At 43.8% G+C, this 26,753-nt stretch overlaps 1 protein-coding gene across 4 annotated transcripts in view; it reads right to left on the bottom strand.

Annotated features, from left to right (window-relative positions):
- The window catches only part of Nbdy (negative regulator of P-body association), a 99,873-nt gene that overhangs the window by 46,193 nt on the left and 26,927 nt on the right, over window positions 1-26,753 (bottom strand). Inside the window, exons 3-4 of one of the 4 annotated variants that reach the window (XM_071606595.1) lie at window positions 3,019-3,197; window positions 1,527-1,818 (exon numbers count right to left, since the gene is read on the bottom strand). The gene's annotated coding sequence lies outside the window, so the exon portion shown is untranslated. Of the gene's footprint in view, window positions 1-1,526; window positions 1,838-2,630; window positions 3,198-26,753 lie in introns of those variants that run through there. The other 3 variants (XM_071606596.1, XM_071606597.1, XM_027924852.3) reach the window with 3 other exon arrangements.

Below are 26,753 nucleotides of genomic sequence, written 5' to 3'. Positions count from 1 at the left end.
AGGGGACCTAGAATCACAGAGCATGATACAGACACCTGCTCCTAGTGGGACTGAAGCCTGCCATCCTGGCTATCCATGCCTGCACCTTGGGGCACCTAGGGAACATGTAAGAATGTGTTATATTAACAAACAAAATCATGAAACCCACCACAGGGGACACAACCACCTGAGGCACAGAGGAGTGCCTGGGGTCCTATCAGGGAGGTATCCTGAGGGCAGAGGGAATCTCTTCTAACCACCCTGACCTGAGAGGTTTTGTGGCATGTTGTAATCACTTCCACACCCCTTCCTGGACTTAACAGCTTTGGCCCTAGATCCCTGTTCCTTTGGTTACAGGGAGTTTCTACCCAGGGAGAAGTGAAGTGCATACGAAAGAAAAGGAGGCCCAGGTTCCTGTACAGGTGGGACATGTAGCTTCCTAAGGGAATGTAAATGCTCACACCCCCAACACACACACACACACACACACACACACACACACACATCCCCCAACCACCCTGGCACCTCCAGGAGCCAGTGGTGGACATTTGGAAAATACTTGGAAAAAAGGGACCCCTACCAAGGGGTGAATCCAGAGGGAAGGAAGAAGGGTACAGCCTTGTTAAGCCCCAAATGGGCCAAACTGCAGGACATCAGCAACCCTGATGAAGAGGGGGGTGGCAAAGGGGGGGGGGGGTGCTGTGTCTGGTGCTTTTCAAGCCACGAATGGAGGAGAGGAGCCACGATGGGAAGTAAGGTAAGTAGTTACTGTCATTTGTAGAACCACGGTTCCATCTAGCAGAAATGGTTTCTGAAAAGCCCAGGCACAAGGGACACTTACCTTGTGCCAGCAGCCTGTCACCAAGTTGGTGTGAGATGGGAATGTGAGAGCAAGGACGGTCTGGGAAGGCTAGACTTAGGCCTAGCAAAGTCTATCTGACCAGGGGTCCAAAATATAGGGAGAAGACTGCATGCCCTCGGGACCCTACCCAGGGAAAGCAACAGATCCAGGAGCCCTGGGAACCTGCAGGCAGCTGTGCTGCACCAACCAGCCCAGGGGGCGGAGCTTCCCGCAGCGCCATTTTAGGGAGGGCCCAGGAGAAGCCGCTGGCTGCTGACTGAGCTCAGGTCTGGCCTTGGGGTCTGGGGTCTGTTTGAGGAGTTGCAGGTGCCCCTGCCTGGGGTAGCCGTGATGCTGAGGCCCCTTTCCTCGTCGGGAAGAAAGCAGCCTGTGGCAGCCATGGCGGGCCGCCTACTGCCAGACTGTGTACCCTGGTGGAGGAGCCAGGGTTCCCTTCGACCTCGGAAGGAGCTCTAGACAAGTGCCAGCCAGGGCTTAATCGTCCACCTTCACTCTGGATGACTGTGGAGTGACGGCGGTGGCTATATTAGTACCTTGGCTTTTGCCCACTGCTGGGCTCTAATCACCAGAAACATATTCCGCTTGATGGCGGTATGACTCCATGAATCTCAAATATAACTCTATCCTTGTCCCTCCCACGCTACCCCGCCCTTTGTGTCTTAAAAAAAAAAAAAAAGCCTAAAACCTAGGAACAGAAATACTCATCAAGAAATGGGCCAACAAGCCCCATCCTGAACCTCCAGTTTCAGACTATCTGCTGACCATGAACCAGAGAGGTGGAGACCTTGCAGGAATTATTTTCCAGCAGCTTGGCAGCCACTTGCATTTCCCCCTTTCTTGGGAAGAGAGTATTTGGTTTAACTCCAGCTATTGCAAGAAGGAAAAGGGCAGGGACACATCCTGGGACTCACTGTGACTCCACTCCAGGATCAAATGGTAGGCTGGCTCCCACATTGCCAGATGTTTGTCTTGGTGTCCTGGGCAAAGGGCAGATAGCTGATTATCAAAGAAAAGGAAATGGGTAGATTGCGCTTCCCATCAACCAGTTGCTAACACCTCCAGGGGATAGGAAGGATCATATTTCCCAACAGGAGCAATTACCCCCTGAGTAGCTTTTTTGGGGCAGTGTGCTGAAAAGAGAGGGTGGGGGTCTATAAGAAGACAAGACTCCCCCACTCCTGGGGGCACCAGCTCTGGGTCCTGGCTTCTTTCCAGAGAAGTCTTCTGTTCTCTCTCTTAAATAAAACTTGCTTTCTATGCTTGCCTCCTCATTTCTCAGGTTTTTAATCTTCAAGGCGGGGGGGGGGCACACTACTGGACAACAGTGCTACCTGGCTTATGGTTTTGCTGCAGCTCTGCAACTCTGGATTTTTTTCACCAAGACCTGGGGCTTAAGGGGTGTCCACACCTCCTTGGGCTAGCCCAGCCAAAGCATCCATAAAAGACCACTGCAAACCTCTAGGTACAGGATGAGAGATAGGAGTTACCCTGGGAGCAGGCAGCTAGCAACTTACTCCAGTCTGACTCCTGTGAAGTTGGCCTGACTTTCACCAGGGGACCTGCATTAGGCTAGGGAACTAGGCTAGGGAACTAGGGAACAGAGGCTAATGAAGAGGATTCTTTCTGTCCTTACTACATGTGGGAGAGGTTGGGGGTGGGCTGTTTACCCAGGACTACAGAGTAAGCCCCCCTTTCACACCTTCTCCTCAGGCCTGGGTGATAACTTCATTTGTACTAGGAAAACAGAGTAGCTCCATAAATGACATATGTTAGAAATAATGAGGTACCATAAGAAAACAAACACATGATCAAAAGTGGGTAGATCAGGCAAAGTGATTTCTGCAGAATGGTGCGCTCTCAAAGGGAATCCTACAAGCAAGCACACCTGGGTGGGCAGTCCACTAACATTTATCCCCAATCAGGTACTGCCTCTCAATCCTGATAGGAAGAATTCAAAGGTACAATCTACTTGATTAGCTAATAATAGAATTAGGGCAGACAAAAGGGAAGTCTACAATTGAATCCAATTAAGGCTAAATAGTACATTTGGAAAATGAACCACCAGACTATTTCTCACAAATCCCGTTTTTCTTTTTATACCTTTTGGTTTCATTTTCATTGCACCAAAAGTATTGTCATCTATCCTGGACATAAACTTTTAGAGTTGGAAATCACACCTGGTAATAAGTTTTCCCCTTTTTAGCAGTTCAGATAGCCATCCCAGTGATCAGGAGCACTTGGTAAGGTCCTTTCCAGCTTGATTGCAGACTATCTCTTCTCCAGGTCTTGATTAAAATCAAGTTGTCAACTCCATGTATATATGATATGTCAAAATACACTCTACAGTCATGTATATCTAAAAAGAACAAATAAAAAAATAAATATTAAAAAAATCAAGTCGCCAGGATGGAAGTGAGGAACTGCAAATTTGAGAAAGGAAGTCTGAGAAGCAGTTTATAATAATCATAGGAGGTTAGGAAGACTTTCTTAAACTGAGTCAGAATAAACACATCCATCAGGCATTCCTGTATTTTAAAAAAAAAAAAAAACTTTCTTTATGTCTTCCAGGTTTACTTACTCTTGGGAGGTCTGACATAAATGTACATCTCCAGTTACATTAAAAGAATTATTGCCCTTTTTTTAATATTTGTTCTTAAGTTTTAGGTGGATACAATATCTTTATTTTACATTTATGTAGTGCTGAGGATGGAACCCAGTGCCTCGTCCATGCTAGGCGAGCACTCTACCATTGAACCACAAACCCAGCCCCATGCCCTTTCTTTTAAATATCCATGTAGGACTGTAATTTTGGTTATATTATCCTACCACGTATTTAAAATCAAATTGGTCAAAACAGACCTTGTTCCTATCTACTGTTAAGAGTCAGCTAAGATTTCTTAGAGATCAATCTCGGGAATGTGTGCAAAGCCTCTTGATTTCTTTTGTCTTCTTCTACCAGCTGTGCCATCTGCTAGGATGGATCAGAGTCCTACTGACCATGTGTGACTTCCCCTGGAAGGATTAGAGACATTTCCCTATCCAATTACCCTCCTTTTTGCAGAATGTGCACTGGTTGGCTTCCTGTTCTCTAGGGTCCTCTCCTTCTCTCTGATCCACAGATTGGGTGACTCACCAGAGTTGCAGGGCCCAGAGAGGGCCCATCATTCTCTGGGTCCTGACTGACCTTAGAGGGCAAGGCCCAAATTGTTGGCTGCTTTTTCCTTGGCCCTAGTTTTTGTTTCAGTCTTAATGTTGGAGTCCTATTTGTGATGACTTATTTCAAAATATACTTTAAATATATACTTTTAAAATATACTTTTTAAAAACACTAACAGGAAAAAGTTATAAAGTTCTACAAGGAAAATACAAAATGAAATTAACAAAAACATTCAGTTTATATAATAGCTTTGAACAAAGAAACATAATTTTATTTATTTATTTTTTAAAATATTTTTTTGTTATTGATGGACCTTTATTTTATTTATTTGTATGTGGTAATGAGACTTAACCCTGGTGCCTCACACATGTGAGGCAAGCGCTCTTCCACTGAGCTACAACCCCAGCCCAAGAAACACAATTTTATAATAACACTAATATAGATCTTTGGTATCTATTTTGCCTCCACAAATATCCATAAATTTCTCAACTCAATTACATGAGATGAAATGCATTCTGCTGTAGTGTATAACTAATTAGAACAAATTTAAAAAATTACTTAGACCCCTTACAAATTTTACTTTTAAAAAATCTCTTACAGGTCTGGAGATATAGCTCAGTTGACAAGAGTGCTTGCCTTGCCTGCACAAGGCCCTGGGTTCTGATCCCCAGCACCACAAAGACAAACAAACAAACAAAAAAAATCTCTTATAATGTTATAGTCTTTTATAATTTACAAAAACCTTTATGTAGCTTTGCATTATATCTCCAGGTTATTTTGAGATCATAGTAATGTTACAATAAAAATCCATCTTTTGAACCCAACTTTAAATAAGCTTAAATTTGGCCTACTTTAGAGCCATCCTAACATTGAGTAGTGTGAGAGGGGAACTTATCTCAAGTAAGATGGGGCTCTTGACACAATAAAGATTATATCTGAAACATGGATCAAACAAAAACTAGAGCTTTTATCTTTCTTTTTGTGAAAAAATTTTAAAAGTGGCAAAATGTTTTCATGTTCCATATTGTTAACCTTTAAATTAATTAGGCTCTCCTTTTTGCCCTCCAAAAATACATTTAAATTTTCATCCCAGTGTAAAGAGAAACACAAAATTTTATATATCACTTATTGATGACAGGTCATTTTTATCCAATTACAAAATATTAAATAACATAAATAAGTCCCCAATTAAATTTGTTATTTCTATATATGGCTGAAAGAGATTACTGATATAAACAATTTTAGTTTGGAGAACACCAGTGTAACAGTGGTCCACTTTATGCTTTGTCCCTTGCAGCTCTGTCACTGCAACTTATTTTCAAAACATTTTTCTTTCTCTTTCTCTTTCTCTCTCCCTGCTCCTCCCTAATCTCTCCCCCTCTCTAATCTCAAGGGAAACAGGATTACCTTTCTTCCCCATTTTAGGCAGATTTATCTGTCCTTGAGTACAGACCCACCTTTAGAACAAAGTAATCCAGACTTTGGGGATGTTAAGAGAAGATCTCAGAAATGACTAATTACCAAATTAATTACAAATTAATTAATTAATTAATTAATAATATTAATTAATAATATTAATTAATTAATTAATTCCCAATTAAGTGAATTACAACTCCAACAGAGAACACATAGAATGTAGCCTTTGAATCATCTCTGTAAAAGCTCGGGGTCCCACTGGGCATGGAAGGCTGAGGCAGGAGTATCATAAGTTTAAAGCTAGCCTCAGCAAAAGTGAGGCGCTAAGCAACTCAGTAAGACCCTGTCTCTAAATCAAATTCAAAAGGGCTGGAGATGTGGGTCAGTGGTGAGTGCCCCTGAGTTCAATCCCCAGTACCACAAAAAAAAAAAAAAAAATCCCCCTTTTCCTGCTGATGGGCAGAATCACAGCCTCTGGATAGGAGTCCTCTGTGTTTCTCCTTTGCTTGCAAAGCAATAAAACTTCCTTTTCTTTTTTCTCAAAACTATGTTCTCATTCTTGGATTGGCATCAGGGACAAGTGACAAGCTTTCAATAATACTATCACAGATTTTCACAGTATGACCCAGACATGAAAAAGGACTATGCAGTTGGTAACATTAGAAGTAGAATCTGCCAGCCATGGTGGACACAGAAATCAAAGGTTCAGGTGGCTATTCTTCCTTCATAGGGCAGATTTACTCCCATTATCATTGTTATGGGAAACAGACCAGTTTAGATGCAGCAAGCAGCATTCACTCAAAGAGAAGAACTCCAAACTTTATTTTATACTGGCAGGCCCAGAGAACAAACTCCAAATTCTGAGCCCTGATCCACAGTTTCTCACAACATTTATAGTTTATTTGGTGTCATCTTAGACCTGTCCTATCATTTTTGTTGTTGTTGTTGTTTGTTTGTTTAAATTCCTAACCTAAGTGACTGAAGACCTTGTGTGGGATCTCTAACATAAAGCATGCTTACAGAAACAGATAAGAAGAAAAGTCTCTTTTTACAGGCTTCTGTTAAATCTCTAACCTTCCAGAGGAGTGTTTATATTTCAAGTATGTAGTCAGACTCCCAGAGATGGTTATTTACAATCCAAAAGGCAGGTTTGCTGAAGAAAGGAGACAGACAGGGAGGGGAACTAACCCTTTCCCTGGGGATAACACTCTTGTAATTTCATTTTACAACTGGGTCTAGCTTTGCCATCTCATCACCACTGTTTATTTCCTTGGTCAAATTTCATATTAAAGGAAAAGATTTGTACATATGGGCTCTTTCTGTAAGAGTGGTCCACTTCACCTTTTGAACATAGCACTTCCTGCTTATTTTAAAAGGGACAAGATTTTTCTTTTTCTCTTCTCCCTTCCCCCCTCCCTAACCTGGAGGCCAAACCGATTGCTAAGGTAACCTGTCCCAGGAATTGTCCCTCCTTGCCAGGGAGCTGTTTTAAAAATTGTTAATTAATGCCTCCTGGGCTGCTGCAGGGAACAAGATTACCTTGAGGTATCTGTCCTCCACAGGAAGGAGATGTCAGATTAACAAGTAAATTTCAACACACCATCTGGATATCTGGAACACCCCCCAAATCCCACCTTCTCACCCCCCCCCCCCATATCACACCCCTCACTCCACCCCCCACCTGGAATGTAGCCTTTGGATAGCTTCTTTAAAAGTACTCTGTTTTCCCTGATGGTCAGAACCACAGCCTCTGAGACTGGAGTCCCCTGTGTTTCTCCTTTGCTAGCAAAGCAATAAACCTTTTTTTCCCTTTTTCTCAAAACCATGTCTTCATTATTAAATTGACATGAATTGACATCAGCAGGGACAAGGTGATGAACCCAGCCTAATTCCACCTTAAGATTGGGAGCCATCTCATCACAAAGTCATGAAAAGTTAATTTCTGTTTTACTATAAATTACTGAAATTTCTAAATTTGTATGGAATTCCTGCCCGTGCCTTGGACTCACCCATGCCTGGCTTTCCCTGCCCAGATAACAACCCTCTCTAATACCTTAGTGGTGCCTCATAAATCCTGGCTCCCCCTGACCCTCTCTGAAACTTCAGTGGCACCTCATAAATTCTGATGTTGGGAGCTAAATTCCCTACCTTGAAATGTTAAGCCATGTAGATCATTAACCTACTATCTGCCTTTGTATTATGCTTTTCAAAATGATGTTATCTGTAAGTTCTCCAGTCCCTTTGCAACTTTTTGTGCTATAAAACTATGCTCCTAGAGAGCTGGGGTACTGTTCTCTAGCCCAGGGATTTTGGGAGTGACAGTGCTGGGCACAATTACAAGCTTGCTTTAATTTGATTTAAAATTGGAGTCGGTGGTCTTTGTGTCTTGGTTTAACACAAGAACTGAGCTTTCAGTAACAATTCCATTGTTCTTAACCATCCCTAGCCCTAGAATTTTTATTCCCCATTTTTAGTAGTTCCCTATAATTGAATTTTCCCTTGTATATTTAATTCCCCACACACACACACACACACCCTGTATTCAATCCCTGTTTTGGGGGATTTCTTGCACACACTGGGGCTTTACCATATGTCCTACCCCCCCCCCCCTTTTGGGGGATTTATTGCATATCTTAGGTCCCTGTATGCTCAATCTCATTAATAGGGATTTCTTACATACCCCATCCAGTTTTCCTAACCCTGGTGAAGCAAGAATTAAAGACAGGAAGTTAGTGTAGATAGGTAATTGGGTCAGATGGAGGCTGAACCTGTTGCTAAGGTAACCTGTCCCAGGAATTGTCCCTCCATGCCAGGGAGTTTTTGTAAAAATTGTTAATTAATGCCTCCTGGGCTGCTGCCTGCCTCAATCACTCCATTTGGCCCTTCCCCCTGCCCACCTGCTTCTCACCTTTTGGCCATCCTACTGGCATCCCCTGGGCCTGGTCAGGTACACTAGGAGAGAGATAAGGGGGAAGAGAGCAGAACAAATAAAACCTAAAATGTATAAAAGGGGCAGGATGTTCCCACTTCTTAGGATACCAGGATACCAGGACACCAGCTATGGCCCCCTTCTCCCTCCTGAGAGAAGTCTGTGTTGCTATTTTTAAAATAAAACCTGTTTTCTACACTTGCCTTGGTGTACTTCTCCAAAGTTCAAACTTCAACATTTGAGGAAGCACAACTCATCACTGATAACCAGTGGTATCACTGGGATGGCCCAACCAGCCAAAGTAGTACTTCTTCCTCAAGCCAGAGAATAGATTTTCCTACCTCGGTCTGTGCATAGTGTTTCCCTGGTTGCCTTGGTACCTGCCTGGGCCCTTTGCCTGCATTTAGGATCTACGTTCAATCCTCTTTGGATTTTGGGTCCTTTCATCAGCTTCAAGGACTGCAGTTTCCTCCCCCTCCCTGCAAGGCCACTAAAACAAGTCAATAGGACATGTCTCCTCTGAGGGGGAGGGTCCCTGTGACCCCTAAGTGACATGGAGCCCCACAATGGGCACCAAAATTGTTAGATACAATGAGGTGAAGCAAGAAATCCAACACATGCTCCAAAATAGGTGGGCAAAGCAAACCTTTACTTCTGCAGAAGGATGTGCTCCCAAAGGGAATCCTGTGAGCAAGCATACCTGGGTGGGCAGTCCTCCAACATTTATCCCTAAAGAGGGGTACACAGGGGTATAATCTATGTGATTAACTAATATTAGAATTAAGATGGGCAAAAGGGAAGTGTTGTAATTGAATCCAATTATGGCTGAAGAGTAGATTTTGAAAATTAGCCACCTGACTTTCTATTTCTCACACAAGTTGTTAAGGTTGGAGCAGAGAATGGTAACCTGACCTTTTCTCAGAAAACTAATGAGATGGATGTGTATGTCTATTCCTGGGGGTGGGATATAGGTATACAAGAGCAGGAGATGATCTACATCTTAGGCTTCAGTACTCCAGTGTGTGTTTGGGTATGTGCACCACTGCAGATGCTCAAGTCTATAGGAGCATGATTGTGTGGGGGTATATCCGGGGATGTGTGTGTCTAGGTGCCTGCCTGTGTGAATGGGAGTGTTCCTGGACACGGCAGAGGTGGAGTTACTTTGAAGAGAGAGACATTTGTGCCCTTTTCCACAGACCAGATGCCAGAAGATAAGAATAATTCTTCCTAACCATAAAACCTGTAAAAATGATTAAGAATCCAACTAGAACCAGTCAGCATGGGCCAAGGTAACACAGAGTTGGCATGGCAATGAGAACTTGAAAGTCTGCCATCCTGCTGTCAGTCAAGTCAATAGGTAGACCAAGGTGGGAATTTCTGGGATCCCCAATAAAACTGAAATGCAGGAGAGGCACATTGTCCCTCTTCTCTCTGAGAGAACCCACCGACTCTCTCCTTTAAGAGTATCCCTTTTGAGGGGCTGGGGTTGTGACTCAGTGGTAGAGCACTTGCCTAGCATGTGTGAGGCACTGGGTTCAATCCTCAGCACCACATATAAGTAAATAAAAAATAAAGGTACATCCACAACTAAAATATATATATATATAAAAGGAGTATCCCTTTTTCCTTTCCCTACCCCTTCAATAAACTTATCCTTGTTACTCTGAGCATCATGTCTAAAATCTTCCGACTTGGTCACAAGAATTGGGATTTGAAGAGGGGGTCTTCACGTTGCCTCAGTTTTGCAGAAGTCCCGGCTCTGTAACACCACCTTCTCCCAAGTCCCTATCCTAAGGTTCCTATCAGAACCCAATCTCCACAAAGCAACAATTGGAAAACCAGAAGTGATAGGAAGGGAAAGCCAAGGGGAGAAATAGGTGGAAAATAAAGGGAGAATTGTAGTGAAGCAGAAGGTAGGAGAGTAAACCTGAATACCTTTAGTCTCAAGTGGACAAGTGTCCCATGGAGTCGCATCCTCTGTCCTCATAAGGGAAGAGCACCACCAGCCACAACTGCATTGTTAGCCCCCATGGGGCTACAATGTAAACCTTGTTCAGACACAGGCCTCTTGTGCAATTATGCTGCTGCCTCCTCTTTGCAGTCCCCCAGGCTGAAGTGGGAAAATACCTCCAATTCTCACTTAATTTCCAGGGAGAATAATCAGTAGGCCCCAAAGCTGGGTTTCTGAGGGGAGATGTCTATGTAATGGGAATAACGCATAGACCTTCTGCCCCACAGCATCTCTAAATTGCACATGGCTTCCCGCATCCAACCTCTCACCTCCCCTCCTCCACATCCTACACCCTGCCCGAAAGGATAAAACACAGAGGGGTCCTAGAACCACTGAGTGTGATATAGGTACCTGCTTCTGGTGCCTGAATCCTTCTAGCCTGGCTATTAATGTCTGTATCCAGAGATACCATAATTCTAACAATAAGCCAATGCATTGTCCTGAACACACCAATGGCCTTACATGTAGAACCACCTGTGAAACCCATTTCAGGGGGCCCAACCATCTGAAGCACAGAGGAGTACAGTGGGGTCCTATGACAGGGTAACCAGAGGCAGAGGGAGTCCCACCTCATCTCCCTGTCTGCCAAGTTCTGTGATAAGGTGTAACTATTTCAGCAGCCTTTCTTGTATCTGATAGCTTTGAATCCAGTGAGTCACCCCTTGGCCACAAGAGAGTTAGACCAGAGACAAAATGAAGTTTACACAAACAGAAGGGTCAGGTTACTGTTCAGAGGGACATACACCTTCCCAGAGGAATGTGTGTATCCATTCTGCCTGCCTCCCATAGCTCCAGAGAACCTATGGAGGGGCATTTGAAGAATGTTCACAGGACACATCAGCACAGCAAAAGGGGTATTGGGTAACACACTAAGACAGGAAGTCTATTTCCATAGGGACCCAACGGGTGAATCCAAAAGAAAGGAGAGCCTGATTTGCCTCCAAAACTGGCCAAGAGGACTTTCATGCCCTATGTTTGGTGTTTATCACTCCACAAAGGTAGAGAAATGAATGTAAGGGGGGCAGGGAAAGGGGTGACTGTCATTTGTGGAACCACAATGCCATCTAGCAGAAACAGTTTCTGAAAACCCCAGGCAGAGGGACACTTGCACCAGTAGTCAGGTGTCTAGGGTGGTGTGCAATGGGGATGTGAGACCAAGGACTGGAGTCAGCATACTCTGGCCAAGCAAGGGCTCAAAAGAACAGGGGGAAGCCTGCCTGCCCTCGGGACCCTACCAGACAAAACAGCCCTCCAGGGGCCCTAGGACCCTCCAGGCAGTAGAGCTGCACCAACCAGCACAGGGGGCGGAGCTGCCTGTGGCGCCATTTTAGGACGGGCCCAGGAGAAGCCACTGGCCACTGACTGAGCTGAGTTCTGGCCTTGCGGTCTGGGGTCTTAGGTCAAGAGTTGCAGGTGCTCCTGCCTGAGGTCAGCACACGCTGAGGCCAGGAGGCCCCTTTCCTCGCCGGGAAGATAGCAGTCTGTGGCAGCTATGGAGGGCCGCCCACTGTCAGCCTTTTCTTCCTCCCTGCTCCCTGGTGGAGGAGTCAGGGTGTCCCTTGTGCTTGGAATGAGCTGGGGCAAGTGCCAGCCAGGGCGTAACCGTCCACCTTGGTTCGCGGTAGCCATGGGTTGATGGCAAGTGGCGGTGGTGGATCGCGGCCCTGATTCCTGCACGGAGCTCGGCTGGACTGGGCCCTGGTGCCCAATCGGCTCCACTCATCAGAAACTCATTCCACTTGATGGCAGTAGAGCACTACACTTCCCAAAGTTGATGCCACCTGCCTCTCCCCTCCACTCTCCCCCCCGCCCTTTGCGTCTTAAAAAAAAAAAGCAGTCTAAAACCTCGGAATGAAAAGGAGAAAACAAGAAAGACTCACTGTACCCCAACCTGGATCTGCAAACCTACTAGAGCAACTGACCAAGAACCGAGGAGATGCAGAAGCTACAGAAATCCGGAGCCAGCAGTCAGGCAGCCCTCTGTATTCCCCCCTTTCTTGGGATCTCTCCAATTGCCTTAACTCCTGTGCTTGCAAGAAGGAAAAGGGAAGTGACACATTCTGGGGTTCACTGTGACTCCACTCCAGGATTCAAATAGTACCAGGTGCAGGTCAGTGCTGCCTGGCTCATTTTTTTTTTTTTTTTTTTTTTTGAGATTCCAGGTTTTGTTTATTTAGTTTTCCCCAGTGGTAACATCTCACAAAATTGCAGTTCAATATCACAGTTAAGCTACTGACATTAAAGTAGTGGAGCCCATCTGTAATCCCAGTGGCTGCTGAGGCTGAGACAGGAGGCCCCAAGCAACTTACTGAGACCCTGTCTCCAAATAAAATGTAAAAAAAGGGGGGAGGGGGGCTGGGTATGTGGCTCACTGGTTAAGCACCCCTGTATACAGTACCCTGTACCAAAAAGAAAAAAAAAAAAAAAGAATTGACATTAATAAAACCAAGATATAAAATAAAGAACATCACCACAGAGATCCCACCAATTGCCTTTATTTATTTATTTATTTATTTTTTGATGATGGTGGTGGTGGTTGTGGTTGTGGTACCGGGGATTAAACTCAGGGGCACTCAACCACTGAGCCACATCCCCAGCTCTATTTTCTATTTTTCTGGCTCATATTTTTAACAAAACCCTGTTTGTTTGTTTGTTTGTTTTTTTGTTGTTTTGTTTTTGTTATTGTTTTTTTTTCACCAAGACTTGGAAATTGAGGTATTGACCACTCTGTCTTAGGGTGGTCCAGCAAATGCAACCAGGAAAGGCCAAGTACAACCTACAGCCACAAGTTGGGAGGCAGGAGCTTCCATGGGAGGAGTATCTAGCAATTCACCCCAGTCTGACTGAACAGGCTGGCCAGGCTTTCACTAGAATTCACTATGGGACCAGCAGAAGAGGCCCTCTCAAGAGAGAACTCCCTCTGTCTCTACAGCCATTAGGAGCAGTTGGAGGGTAGCTGGTTAAGCAGGACTACTGAGTACACTTCCCTTTCACTCCAGCTCCTTGAGCCTAGGTTGTAGTAAGAGGAGGCCAGAGTTGTCCCATGAGTTACATTGTTGCCAAGACTTGGTGCACAAAATGGTAGCTTGACCATTTTTCAGATACCAGTTGGGTCATGGGACTGTATGGGAGTGAGTGTGTGTGTGTGTGTGTGTGTGTGTGTGTGTGTGTGTGTGTCTAGGCGACCCAGGCCCTAGGTTTCTGGGCTCCTGGGCAACTTTGGGTACGTGTGCCAGTGGGGACAGTCGAGTCTATGGGAGGGTAAGTCCATATGTGAGCAAGTTTGTCCATGTGTGTCTGTGTCTGTATGGGCCTGCCTAGCAGAATGTAGGAAAATGGCAGTTCATGTGGAAAATGGCAGACACCCCATGCAGGTACAAACTGAATTCCTTACTGTTATATGCATAGGATTGGACTGGATGGAGGCAAAGGCCACAGTGCACCCCCTGAAGTGGTGAGTCCTGGCCAGATTTTGCAACTTTCTCCAGCTTCCACAAGAAGACTTGCAAGGAGAGCAAAGCCTTGAGGTCTTTGCTGGCAGGGTGTCCAGGGTCCTCTATCATTCACATGTATCATATGGGCGGATATTTTTTTTTTTTGGTAAGACAAGAGAGATGTCTCTTATATCCTTCAACCCTGCTCAATTTCAAGACAAGGTAGAGTGTACCACACGGGCTAACATGGTGCATCCCTCCATATCCAACAAGCCTTTTTCCACTTAACACTGGTCTAGGCCTGGCTAGCAATAAAACACATCACCTACAATGCTGTTGTCCATGAGATGTCCCATGAGTGTGCATGTAGGAACTTTGCAAAGACACAGTGGGAACCATGAGCTGGTTAAGTCATCAGCACATTCCAGCTGCCCAGTAGACCAAAGAGTGACCCTCTTCACTGCACCTGCATCTTCCACAGGGCAAGGACATGGTTATATTCAGGAAAACAAGAGGGCATGAAGTGGGGATAAACTGGACACAAGGGGTACAAGATCCTCCTGGAGGGTAATCAAGGGGAGATAGAATGGGGAGGCCCCTCCCTCTCCCATTCCACAAGGGTCATCGTAATTTCCACAGAAGGAATTCAATTCTCTATCCGGATCCTTTCTCCCATGGCCTCTTCCTGCCAGAACCCAATCTCTACAAAGCAAGAATTGGAAAATCAGAAGTGACACAAAGGAAAAGCCTGGGGAGGAACAGGTGAGAAATGGAGAATAGTAGTGAAGCAGAAGGCAGGAGAATGACCTGGAATACCTTGAGTCATAAGTGGACAGGTGGTACTCCTAGGGGCATCCAGTGGCTTCCCAGTTGAACTTTGTCCATACAAGGGCCTGTTGTGCTATGATGATGGTGCTTCCTTCTTGAAGTTTTCCAGGCTGAAGTGGGAAAGGCAGCCAGTGGCAAGGGAGGATACAACAGATGCAACAGGTACACAGAATGTCTGGCCCACCGAGCCTTGCTTGTGGATCACATGTGAGTGCAGAGACCTGTACATCTCTACTTAAACAGGGATGCGTGTAACTGAGGCCATACACAAACTTGACTGTGCCCAAGGGTGAGAAGTAAGTGCAGCTCAATGTGAAACAAAGACCTGGGACCCTGAGAGGGGATATCCCATCACTGGTAATCAAGGTTAGTGCATTTCTCTCTCTCCAGCTTTTCTCTAAGCAGGTGTGAGAGGCAGCCTTCTGATTACTACAGAACAGGACAAGGTCCACAGTAGTTGAGAGCTGACAGAACCTTGTATAAATGTGGCTGCTGTTCTCAGGCGTGTTTGCTGTGGGCTTTTTGGTTCTTTTCCTATATATAAATGTTGCTATAGTTCCAGCAGCATCCTACAGTAGAAGCATGGACAAAAAATTGAATACATGGTCTGGGGATGTGGCTCAAGCTGTAGTGCGCTCGCCTGCAATGCGTGCGGCCCGGGTTCCATCCCCAGCACCACATACAAACAAAGATGTTGTGTCCACCAAAAAACTGAAAATAAATATTAAAATTCTCTCTCTCTCTCTTTACAAAAAAAAAAAAAATTGAATACACACTTGGAAGTGTTTGCAGGATATGCTGGGCACTCTGATGTTTTGGGATGTCAAGCTTACTTTGTTGAGAGATCACTACTTTCCCACTGTGACTTACACTTCCAGGAGGAGAGCAGATCCTTGGCACACTGGGGAATGATGAACATTGAAGTTAGTTGAAGAAACTCAGGACAAGGTGACCAGGGTCTGTTATTCAAACCAGCCCTTCATTCAGGTCCTATGCTTGAGCTGGCCTGTCTAACTTCTCTACTCAAACACACAAGTAGTACACAGAGGTACACAGGCACACTTGCACAAAGATAACTCACCCTATTCCCACCCTCTTGCCACTTTCACTTCTCACTTAATTTACATGTTGAATAATCAGCAGTCCTCACATCTCAGGTTCAAAGGGCAGAGGTCTTTTATGGGGGTAATTCACAGGCCTCCTGCCTACTTAAGGTACCCTGTTCCCTGTATACAGCCTCCTATCTCCCCTTTTTACAACTTGCATCCCACCCCAGAGTTACATCACTGAGTAATCCTAGAACCTAGAAGGTGGGTAAAGGGAAGGCCTCCTAACCTCTGCCCTACCAGGTTTTGCCACATGGTGTGACCATTTCAGCAGTCCTTGGATCTGAAAATTTTGTTCCCAGACCCATAGCCCCCTTGGCCGCAAGGGAGTTTACTACTCAAGGACAACTGAAGTGCACACAAATGGGAGGACCAGGTTCCTGTGCAGAAAGGACATGCAGCTTTCCTGGGGAATGTGTGTGTCCCCTCACCCTGACCTCTACATCCTGCAGGACCTGGGGGTGGTGGGGGGAGGTGATGCATACAGGCAGGAGAGAGCAGAAGAGTTGGGGCAGGGGTGATACATACGGGGTAGATGGTCAAGTGTTCATAGGTACCCTTACTAAAAGGTGAATTCAGAGAGAGGAAGAAGGGGAGAGCCTCCTTTGCCCACAAAGTGGCTTCAACAGGCAAGCAGCCTGAATGAAAATGACTTTACAAAAGGAGTGAGAGGAAGCCTAGATGGGGGCAGGGAAAGGAGTAACTGTCATTTCTGGAACCACAGTGCCATCTAGCGGAAACAGTTTCTGAAAACCCCAGGCAGAAGAGACACTTGGCTCCAGTAGTCAGGTGGCCTGGGTGGTGTGCAATGGGGTGTAATGTGAAAACAAGGACTGGAGTGAACATACTCTGGGGAAACAAGGGTCTCCCTACCAGTGGTGCAAAGCACCTGATGGGGGGGTGTGGGGGGGGGGCGGCCTGAGAAGCTACAAGCAGCAGAGCTGTACCAGCCAGCCCAGGCGGTGGAGCTGCCATTTTAGGGCGCCATTTTAGGGCGGGCCCAGGAGAAGCTGCTGGCTACTGACTGAGCTCGGTTCTGGCCTTGGGGTCTGACATCTGAGGAGCTCAGGTGCCCCTGCCTGGGGTAGCCACTTTCCTTACTGAGAACACAGCAACCTGAAGGTTTTGGGGACCTGTGGTTTATGCTAAACTGTAAACCTGTCCACTGCCTGTAGGAGCCATGGTAGGTCTTCCACTGCCAGCCTTTTTTTCCTGTGTGTTCCCTGGCAGAGGAGTCAGGGCGCCTTGGATGGGTCCAGGGCAAGTGCCGGCCAGAGAATAACTGTCCAGGTTTGGCTCCTAATCTCCTGCATGTTGGGTGTGTGGACCCAGCTCTGCTGCCCTGGTAGACTCCAAGCTCTAGAAACATTCCGCTTGATGGTAGTATGGCTCCACACATCTGAAATAAAATGCTCCCCCCGCCCTTTGGGTCTTAAAAAAAGAAATCTAAAGCCTGTGAAGGAGAAGGAGAAAGCAGGAAACTGGCCAATGAGCTCTACCCCCATCTCCAAACTGGAACTAGGGGGCTGGAAATCCTGAGAGAATCCTGTTGGAGCAGTCTCCCCTACCCTCTACACACACACACCCCTATCTGAGGCAACCCTGCCTTTCCCCCTTCCTTGGGACCTCTTCATTTGCCTTAACTCCTATGCTTGCAAGAAAGGAAGGGAAAGTGACACATCCTGGGGCTCACTGTGACTCCACTCCAGGATTCAAATGCCAAGCTGGCTCCCACAGTGCCAAGTGCTGGTCACAGTGCTGCCTGGCGCATGTTTTTAGAGCAACCCTGTTTTGTTTTTCCACCAAGGCCTGAGGAGGATTCAGGTGGAGGCCATATCACTTTGTATGTTGAGAGAGAAAGAGAAAGAGAGATGTGTGTGCAGGGAAGGGGGTGCCCCAGGCTCTGGGCTTCTGTGCTACAGTGTGTCTTTGGGTCTGTTCACCTGTGGTGATTGTGGAGTCTGTGGGAGGGGAAGCCAATATGAGTACAGGTGTATCTATGGGTGTCTGTGTTTGTGGGTGCCTGCCTGTCTAAGTGGGAATGTTCGTGTGAAAATAGCAGAAACAGTGTGCAGGTGCAAACTGAATTCCATGTTGTTGTATGTGCAGGAATGGAAGGAAGAAAAGGCCACGGGGCACACTTTGAAGTGGTGCCTCCTAGCTGGGCTTTGCAATTTTCCAGCTTCCCTGGGGAGGAGACTTGAAAGAAAAATAAAGCCCTGAGGTCTTTTGCTGGCCCTGTGTGCAGGGAACTGCTTTGTTTAATAAAAGTACCATGGAAGAAATGTTTTTGGCAGGGTAGGAGGATCTCTACTGGTGACTCTTAACCCTGCTCCATTTCAAGAAAGGGTCCAGTGTCCCAGTCATGCTATGATGGTGCATCTTCCATAAGCAACAAGCAGAGGGGGCCAAGGTGTGAACCTTGTCCAGTTAAAGGCCAGTTGTGCCATTATGCTGCTGCCTCCTCCTTGCAGTCCCCAAGGCTGAACTGGGAAAACAGGCAGACAGTGGCAAGTGAGGGAGCAGTCAAGTTGAGTGGTCCAGCCTACTGAGCCCTGGCTTGTGGAATGCCTGTATGTGAATGAGGGTGTATGGGTGCACAGACCTGCTCACCTCAGCTTAAATGAGGATATGTGTAACTGAGGACATGGACAATTTCAGCTATCTCCAAGTGTGAGAAGTGAATGCAGCTCAGTGTGAAAAAAAAAAGATGACCTGTGACATAGAGAGGGAGAATTCTACCACCTGCATGTCCACCTCCCTGCATTTCTTTCTCCATAGCTTTTCTCTATAAACAGGTGCTATAGGTGACCTTGACCTTGTGATTACTACAGAGCAGGACAGATCCACAGTAGGACAATGGATGGAGGTGGCTCCTGTTCACAGGTGTGTATACTGCTGGCTTTTTGTTTCTTTTCCCACATTTAAATGTTGCTTTAGGTCCAGTAAAGTAGTAGTAGTAGTATGCATGGACAGAAGTTTGAATTCACAATTGGTAGTGTTTTCAGGATATTCTTGGGTGCTGCGATGTTCTGTGAAGTCAAGGTGACTTTACTCATGAATCTGTGAGTTCCCACTATTAGTTATACTTCCAGAAAGAGGAAATATTTGGCATAACGGATAATGATACACCAGGCTGCTCTTCAAGCACTGAACATTGAGAGGAGCCTAAGGAACCCTCACAACAAGATAGCCAGAGCTTAACTTCAAACAGACCATGCATAAAGGCTATACTACTGGAGCTGTCCTGTCTGCACGGAAACCCTTCTACTGGTAGTCTAACTTCACACACACACACACACACACACACACACAGGAACAGAGATACACTTGCACCAAAACACACCCCTGCTGTTCATTCCTACCCTGTTCAATTTCAAGGGGGAGTAATCTGTAAGCTCAGAGATCTAGTTCAGAGAGAAGGTCCATGTATGGGCAGAGACCTATTGTGCCATTATGCTGCTGTCTTCCTCCTTGCAGTCCCCCAGGTTGAAGTGGACAAACAGTAGGCAGTGGCAAGTGACGGGGGGCAACGGAGGGAAAAGGCAAATCAAGTGGTTATGAGGGATAACTCATAGGCCTTCTGACCCCCCACCCATGTTCACTGAAGATAACTGAGTCCCTGCATCCATTCTCCCACCTCTGCTCCCCCACAACCTCTAACCCATCTAAAGGATAAAACACAGGGGACCTAGAGACACTGAGCATGATACAGCATGATACAGGCACCTTCTCAAGTGTGAAACTAGAACCTGCCATTAGGGCTTTCCATTACTATGACCAGGGCCATGTAGATCCTAAACATTGAGACAATGCATTCTACTGATCACACTGGTGGACTTCCAAGGAAAGTCACAAAGAAAACTCATCTCTGGAGGTGGAAGGAAATGGTGACTTACAAAATCCTCAGGGAAAAAGGGAGCTCAGAAATCTGACCTGTTGCAATCTCCCTTATCTGTCAAAATCCCCCTGCCCACTGAAAGTAAGTCCACCAAAACTAACTGACCAACTCCTCCCATGACTTGGCCCTATAAAACTCAGACCCTTCTTATAGCATGTTGCCATTTTCCCCTTGAAAATGTGCCCCTCCGTTGCTTAATAAAGCACCGCTGATCCGTTGAGGTCTGTCTCCTTCTCTCTTTCTTTTTGTATTCTCTTTCATATGCTTTCATTTGGTGCTGAAACCCAGGTAGGGGTTTGGAGCTCTCTACCCCTCCCTGCCCTAACAAACTTCTACTATCTTTTCTCTTCTCATTTCCCTTCCATTTCTTTCCATCTTTCCTCTTGATAGAAGGAGGCCCTTCATGCTCTCCAAGTTCATTATTGTGCAATGGTGACCAGTACACAACCCAAAATTGATCTCAGTCCTGGGCTAAATTTTTGCTGCCTTATCATCATATAGATGGAGCAAGGCTCTATATCAGGTCCTTTACTGATATTGGAGGCATCCTCCTTCTAACTCTATCATCTCTGATTCCTTCCTTCACTTATGTATTCAGACCTCTGGATCAGAAGCTACTTTCTGCCATTTTGTTCCCACATGGAACATGGGCATTCTCATTCTTCAGAAAGGTAAGATCCCTTCCAGTCCCTCGCAGAGGAACCCTGCCTGAGACCCTCATCTTTTAGCGTATTCAGACCCCAAGGGTCCTCCATTGTTGAGATTGAAGAAGGGGACACCCTCTCATTCTCCAGCTGAATTCTGTCCAATGATGGGAGACATCAAGGAATGCTTTTTGATCTTGACCATCACCCTGGTCAAACCTCCCCAATATGGGACTAACCAGTCTGCCCACAGGAAGGCCCTTATGTTATCTCATTAAAAATTTCAAAATCCTCCACCTCCAACCTGACCTCAAATCAAATACCTTATTAGGCTGAGTACCCAGATCTTGCTGCAATCTAAATTATACAACCTAAGTCAATTGCCTGAATTTGGAATTTAGGACCTTTGACACCCAAACCCTCCAAGACTTAGACAGTTTCCTCCAATGAAATGTCAAATGCCCTTAGGTTCCTTACCTCCAAGTTTTCTTTTACCTTCACTCAAAGCCCTCATGCCAACCTTGCTCTGCTATACAATTTATTCTCTCTGACTCCCCACTCCATAAACACCCTGAATCAGGTCCTGACCCTCAGCCCTCTTCTTCATTTACTGCCCCTGAAATAGCAGATGAAACTCCACTAAAAGTAAGTAAACCTGGAGGTTATAAAGGAAAGTTTCATAGAAGGGAATGCCTGATAATTATCAAAGGAGACTGTCAGAGTCACAAGCTTTTTTTCTGAGTCAGTTTGAGACCTAAAAATCTTCCTAACCTCCTAAATAGGCGGGCTCTATCTATGTCTCTGTGTTTGCTAGTACAATTTTATCTAGCCCCAATATTTATTCCTCATATTGGCCTAAAAGATGTAATGTGGCACATAAAAGTCCTAACAAACTTAGGAAAGTCCTAACTAACTTAACTAAGAAAGCCCTAACTGACACAGATAAAGGGATCTCTACTTAACACAGAGGTAGTGTCAAAGGAAAAGTATTTTACAAAAATCAAATGGCATTAGACATCTTAACTACAGCTCATGAGGATATTTGTGACATTATAAAAGCTAAATATTGTATATGATCATTCTATCAAATAGGCCCACTGTGCCGACTCCCACAGCCTTTTCGGGAAGCTTTTCCAAGAAGCAATTTACCTGCAGTCCTGCCTGGCCTCTGTGTATATATGTCACATTCCTTAGCAAACTACTTATTCACTGCAGAAGAAATGCAGGCCCAAAGAAGAACCCAAGTTTCCCTGAAGGAGGAGACCTTTGTGACCAGATCCTAAAACTCTGGGAGATAAAGCCTGTAAGAATGTATGGTTAGAAATCCAATTAGAACTGGCCAGCATAGGCCAAGGTGACTTAGAGTTGCCATGACAGTGGGGACTTGAAAATCTGCTGTCACCCTGCTGTCAGTCAAAAGTCAAGAGGTGTGTTAGATCCCCCTTCATCCAGGTATTGGGAATGTCAGTCTTGACTTGCTTCAGTTCCTTTTCTGTATGAGAATGCATGGGATAGAGGAAGGCTTGAGACAATTGAAGGCAGCTGGCTGGGGCCACTCTCTGGTATTGCATGAAGGTCTCATGTCCTGAATCTAATCTGACAGCCCTTAGGGGTACCAAATATCAACCTCTGTCTCTCTGTTTCTGACTGACTTGACCCAGTGGTGGAGGGCACCTCGCTCAATAAATTTTGGATCCTTAGATAAAATCTTGGTCTGATTTGAGGTCTTTGGGAAAGAGGTAACCCATTTATCTCCAGAATATGAGCCAAGCAATCTCTTCCTCTTCAGAAATGCTTCTACCTGGGCTAGGGTTGTGGCTCAGTGGTAGAGCACTTGCCTAGCATGTACGAGGACCTGGGTTTGATCCTCAGCACCACATAAAGATAAATAAATAAAATAAAGGTATTGTATCCAACTACAACTAAAAAATAAATATTAAAAACAATTCTGTCCATACTGTCTGCCTCTTAAACAGAGATTCTCAAGATAGAGCTCCCGTAGCTTTAAAATCAGACTACCCTCTCTAGACTCTCATAAGACACATTTTGTTCTGTACTCCCCTTATCTGGCAAGAAAACAACCAGAAAATTTGTCTCCGTTAGTTAAAAGTTAAACTACCCCTCACCTGTCCTAGTTCAGGAGTCCAAATTATTTATTTTCTCTAGTGGAGACATCACCAAGATTACTAACAGGCTTGCCTCCCACTTCAAATTGAGGAGCATAATATGAAATCATAGTCCTGTAAGTATGAGGGCCTAAAAGGACAAAGGGAGCATGTAAGAAATTTTAAGGGTACAACTAGCTGGCAAATATGCTCCCTTAAATTAAAATATTTATCAAGAAGTTAGTATTCTCCGTTCTGAGTGAGGCTCCAGCCAAAAGTCATGGAAGAAAAAACAGAAATTGCTGACCCCTAGAGGCTCAAGGATCGGGGAGATGTCCCCTACCCAAAGAGACAGTATTCTAGGCACAGGCACCCATGTTCTATTTTATTTTATTTGTCCTCAAAAGTAATAGCAGGGGTTGACCTAATCACAGTTGAGATAAAGGAGATGCCTAAAAATTTTCTACATCCAATCTTGTCTGATTACCAACTGAGGATATTAAAAAGGATCTCTGGAGGAAACATAAACTATAGGACCACACCCTAAGAGACTAATTTTACAAAAGAAAAAATGGTTAAAATGCCCTATGTATGAAGTTTTGCCTCTCTAGTTCAAGACAGCAGCTTCTCTTACTTCTTAGCTTCTGCCAGATCTCTATCTCCCCAAGGCTTACAAAGCTTGCAGATTGCCCAAAACCAGTTTGACACCAAAAGAAAATAAAGTGTCACTTTTAAATGCAAGCCTAAATGGCTGGCTATCTTATCTACTCTTGCATTCTATCACCTGCTTTCTTAACAAGTTACTCCCTAAACACTAGAGCAGGGAGGGAAAGTGGAATGATCAAGTCTGCTTTGAGAATCTTTTTTTTAAAATATTTTTGTAGTTGTCAATGGACCTTTATTATATTTATTGATACATGGTGCTGAGAATCGAACCCAGTGCCTCACAAATGCTAGGCAAACGCTCTGCAACTGAGCCACAACCCCAGCCCTACTTTGAGAATATTTACCTAAGAATTTCAGGGCTTTCTCATTCTTTCAATTCTAAACTGACTATAATCTGACCCAAAAGTGCATTCTGATCTGATAAAGATGTTCTGCATGCTCCTTTACTAATTACAGCCATGTTGTTTTGTTTGTTTGTTTGTTTATTAGATTCCTGGTTTTTTTAATGCTATATTTTTGAGCTCATGTTTTTATGGTGATTTCACATTTGATCCTGTGTGCCTAAATTAATATCTTTTCTGATCAGTCTTATTTTCTCTAACTATAGAGGTTTTTACACTCTGTTTTTGTTCAGAGGCCAATTTTCAAGGGTTAGCTTTCAAACATGTTGAGAAAATTTCCTCTTACAAAAATCCTATAAAAAGCTACAAGATCTTTCTTTCTTGTCTGTTTTGTGTATTTGTGTACCCTTGTGTACTGTATTGTTATGTCTACATATGTGCTTGTGTCCATATATCATGTACATGATATGAAAATTGGCAGATATAAATGAGCACTCATGAATTAAAATTTAAATGAGAAATGCATCCAAATACCTTTTTGTTCACATGACTTAAAAAGTTCAATTTAATTTAGGTAAACAGATGAGAGTAAAGATATCTTTAAATTACTAACTCAAGTTTTTCTAGGTGGTCAGACAATTAACAGAGTATTAGTTTCCATAAAATGTCTAGAAGTATCCATTGTTTCTAGGATTTTTCTTCAACAGAGAAGAGATAGCTAGTACTGTTTACTGTGCTGGTATCTTGGTTTTTACAGTTAAAAATGAGTAAATTAGATTTAACATAAATATCAATGGGATTAATCATAAATGTGTTTGTTAGAGGAGACTGATTAATTTACAAAGTTAAAATGCTGATTCTTAAATTCCATAAGGTGATATATTTAAACATTAATGTGTTTTTGTAAATTGATAAATTTAAAAAAAGTCAAAGATTGCTTTGTTTCTGGGTCTTCACTAAAGCAAGGCTACTAAGAGTTAAAGTTCTAACAGGTGTAATTCTATATGCAAAGAATCCAAGTTTCAGCTGTGTTTCAATTAAAGTACTATAAATAGCATAAAATAGTTCATCTTATTAAGAGGAGTAATTGGAAAAATTCAGAAATTTCATAGAATTGTTGCAAAATGTGAATTTTAAAAGTGAACAACGGCTAGAAAAGAGATGTTCTAGGTATGGAAATATGTTTTAGTATAAAAATAGAAAGAAAAAGAAAAAGTTGTAGAATGTCTAAGTAAGCTACAGAAAGTTTGTGGAAGGTAAATTTCGATAAGTTTGTGTGTAACTAAATTGGTTATGTATAATTAGCACAATCAGTTAAAATTATTCAAGGTTTTTCCCTAAGGTCAAATATTAACGTACTGATAGAAACCAAAGTTTAATACTCTATGGACTGAAGTAACAAGTATTTCTTAAAACAATAATCTGTTCTTATCTATCAAGATAATTTCTTCTGTCAAGTTTTATTCCTTAGAGACTAGTTTTAAAGGAATTAGGTTTTGTACAATTCTGGTTAAACAACAACTGTTATTTTAGAGTAATTACACTACATTAAAAATTCTGAACTTTTCTTTGAAAGCTAAACTTGGTTAATATAAGAACATCAGTGTAATCATGGGACTGTCACTTGCTTCTTTGTCATATCCTCCAAGTATATAAGTCTTTAAAGTATAAAGTTTAGAAGAACATTTTATCAAGCTGATGTTCTTCAAACTAAAGTTTAAAGTAAAGGTTTGGGATTATAAAAATTATGTTTCTTGGTTCTTAGCTATTATACAAACCAAGTATGTTTTTATTCTTGTTAATTTAATTTGTATTTTCCTTGTAAATCTTAACTGTTATCTCTTAGTGCCTTACAGAAGTATAACTTCTAATCTAACAACCTAAGTTAATTTTAGATAATAGGCCATCACCTACAGGATTATGTAAGGCTAACTTCCAGTACTAATACTGACCCCAATTAAATAGAAGGGGTAAATAACTATAAAGCTATAAACATTAAAGTTAAAACCCAGTACTCTTACTTTAAGACTGGTGAAACTGGCTTACTGGATGTTTAGGACCAAAGCTTGGATGTTGTGAGCAGTAAATAAATCATTTCTTTGAACTATATAAGCCTGGACATTGACACACTGCTTCTGGGAAATTTTCCATGCAAGAGTGCCTAGGGAACACCCAATTGCAAGGTGACTCCTGTTGATAGGGAGAATTCCATGCTTATCCAGTTCAAAAGCCTTGAACTCAAATCCCAGCTGCCTGAAGGTAAAAAAGATAGTCATAAACTGATAAGCCCCAAACAAGATGCTTTGTTCAACTTCATCCTGTTTACCTCAAGAAGAAGCCCTTTCATGGTGAAGCCTGTTCACAGTGGGGCCCTTTGATGTTCATACCTATATAAATAAACACACAGACTCTCATTCATTGTTAGAGCTACCCCATCAGAGTTGGTTCACCCACTGAGTCTTGTTTTCACTTTGTCTTTCTATAATTTATAATTTTCTCAATCCGATTAACAGCCTGCATTCAGTGAACTGTTCATTCGCTGCATGGGCCATGGCAGACACTTAGAAACTAAAGTTAAGGAAATAAAAGGGCCAAAAAAGAGAAAATAGCCAATATTTGGCTTTTGCCCTCTGAGTCAGCTTGAACTCAGGGAACAAGGAAACTTCTCTAAGGGTTTTGCAACTCTGGACCACATGACCTCCCAATCAGGGAAATCAATGAGACCCTGAAGAACAAAAAGCCAACCAGTGCACATGCTTCAAAGAGGAGGGTCATTGGAGAAGGAAACATCCCTGATGCTTCCAAAGGAAGCCACATGGTCAAGAAGACCCTAACCCATTCTGACAGATGGCACTAAAGGAGCTAAGAGGCTTCTCTCAAGTTCCCAAAAGTGGTCCACTGAGGAAACTCAGCTGACTTTTAGCAATAAATAGGAACAAGGTCAATTTGACCAGCTCAGTCTTAAACACCTAGCAAAAAAGTTATAACTAAAGTACAACCATACTTGAGCATTTAAATGAAAAGAGAATAGTTCTTTTGATGGAACTTAAGACGTACACTTGTATCAGCCACATAGTCCTGGCCCCCTAAAATTCTGAGGCATTTTCCTTTGCAAGGCTCATATTTACCCCTGTCTACCAAAAAAATTGGACTGGCCACTCTACCTTGGTCTTCTGTACTCCTCAAACTGATGTTTTACCTAACAACCAAAGTTTGCCTATCCCAATAATGGTGTGTACGAGATGCAAGGGAGCCCTTCACAGTGCTAGAGATATCCGCCAGGATGGGCACAAGAGCAGTGGTATTAGAAATCTCTATTCACTACTATAAAAAAAAAATTGTCAGAGTTGGGCACAGTGGTGTATTCCTGTAAT

The sequence above is a fragment of the Marmota flaviventris genome, chromosome X, assembly GCF_047511675.1.
Source record: "Marmota flaviventris isolate mMarFla1 chromosome X, mMarFla1.hap1, whole genome shotgun sequence".
In the NCBI taxonomy this organism is placed as follows: Eukaryota; Metazoa; Chordata; class Mammalia; order Rodentia; family Sciuridae; genus Marmota; species Marmota flaviventris.
Note: the sequence above shows the minus strand (reverse complement) of the source record. Positions and strands in the feature narration are given on the sequence as shown.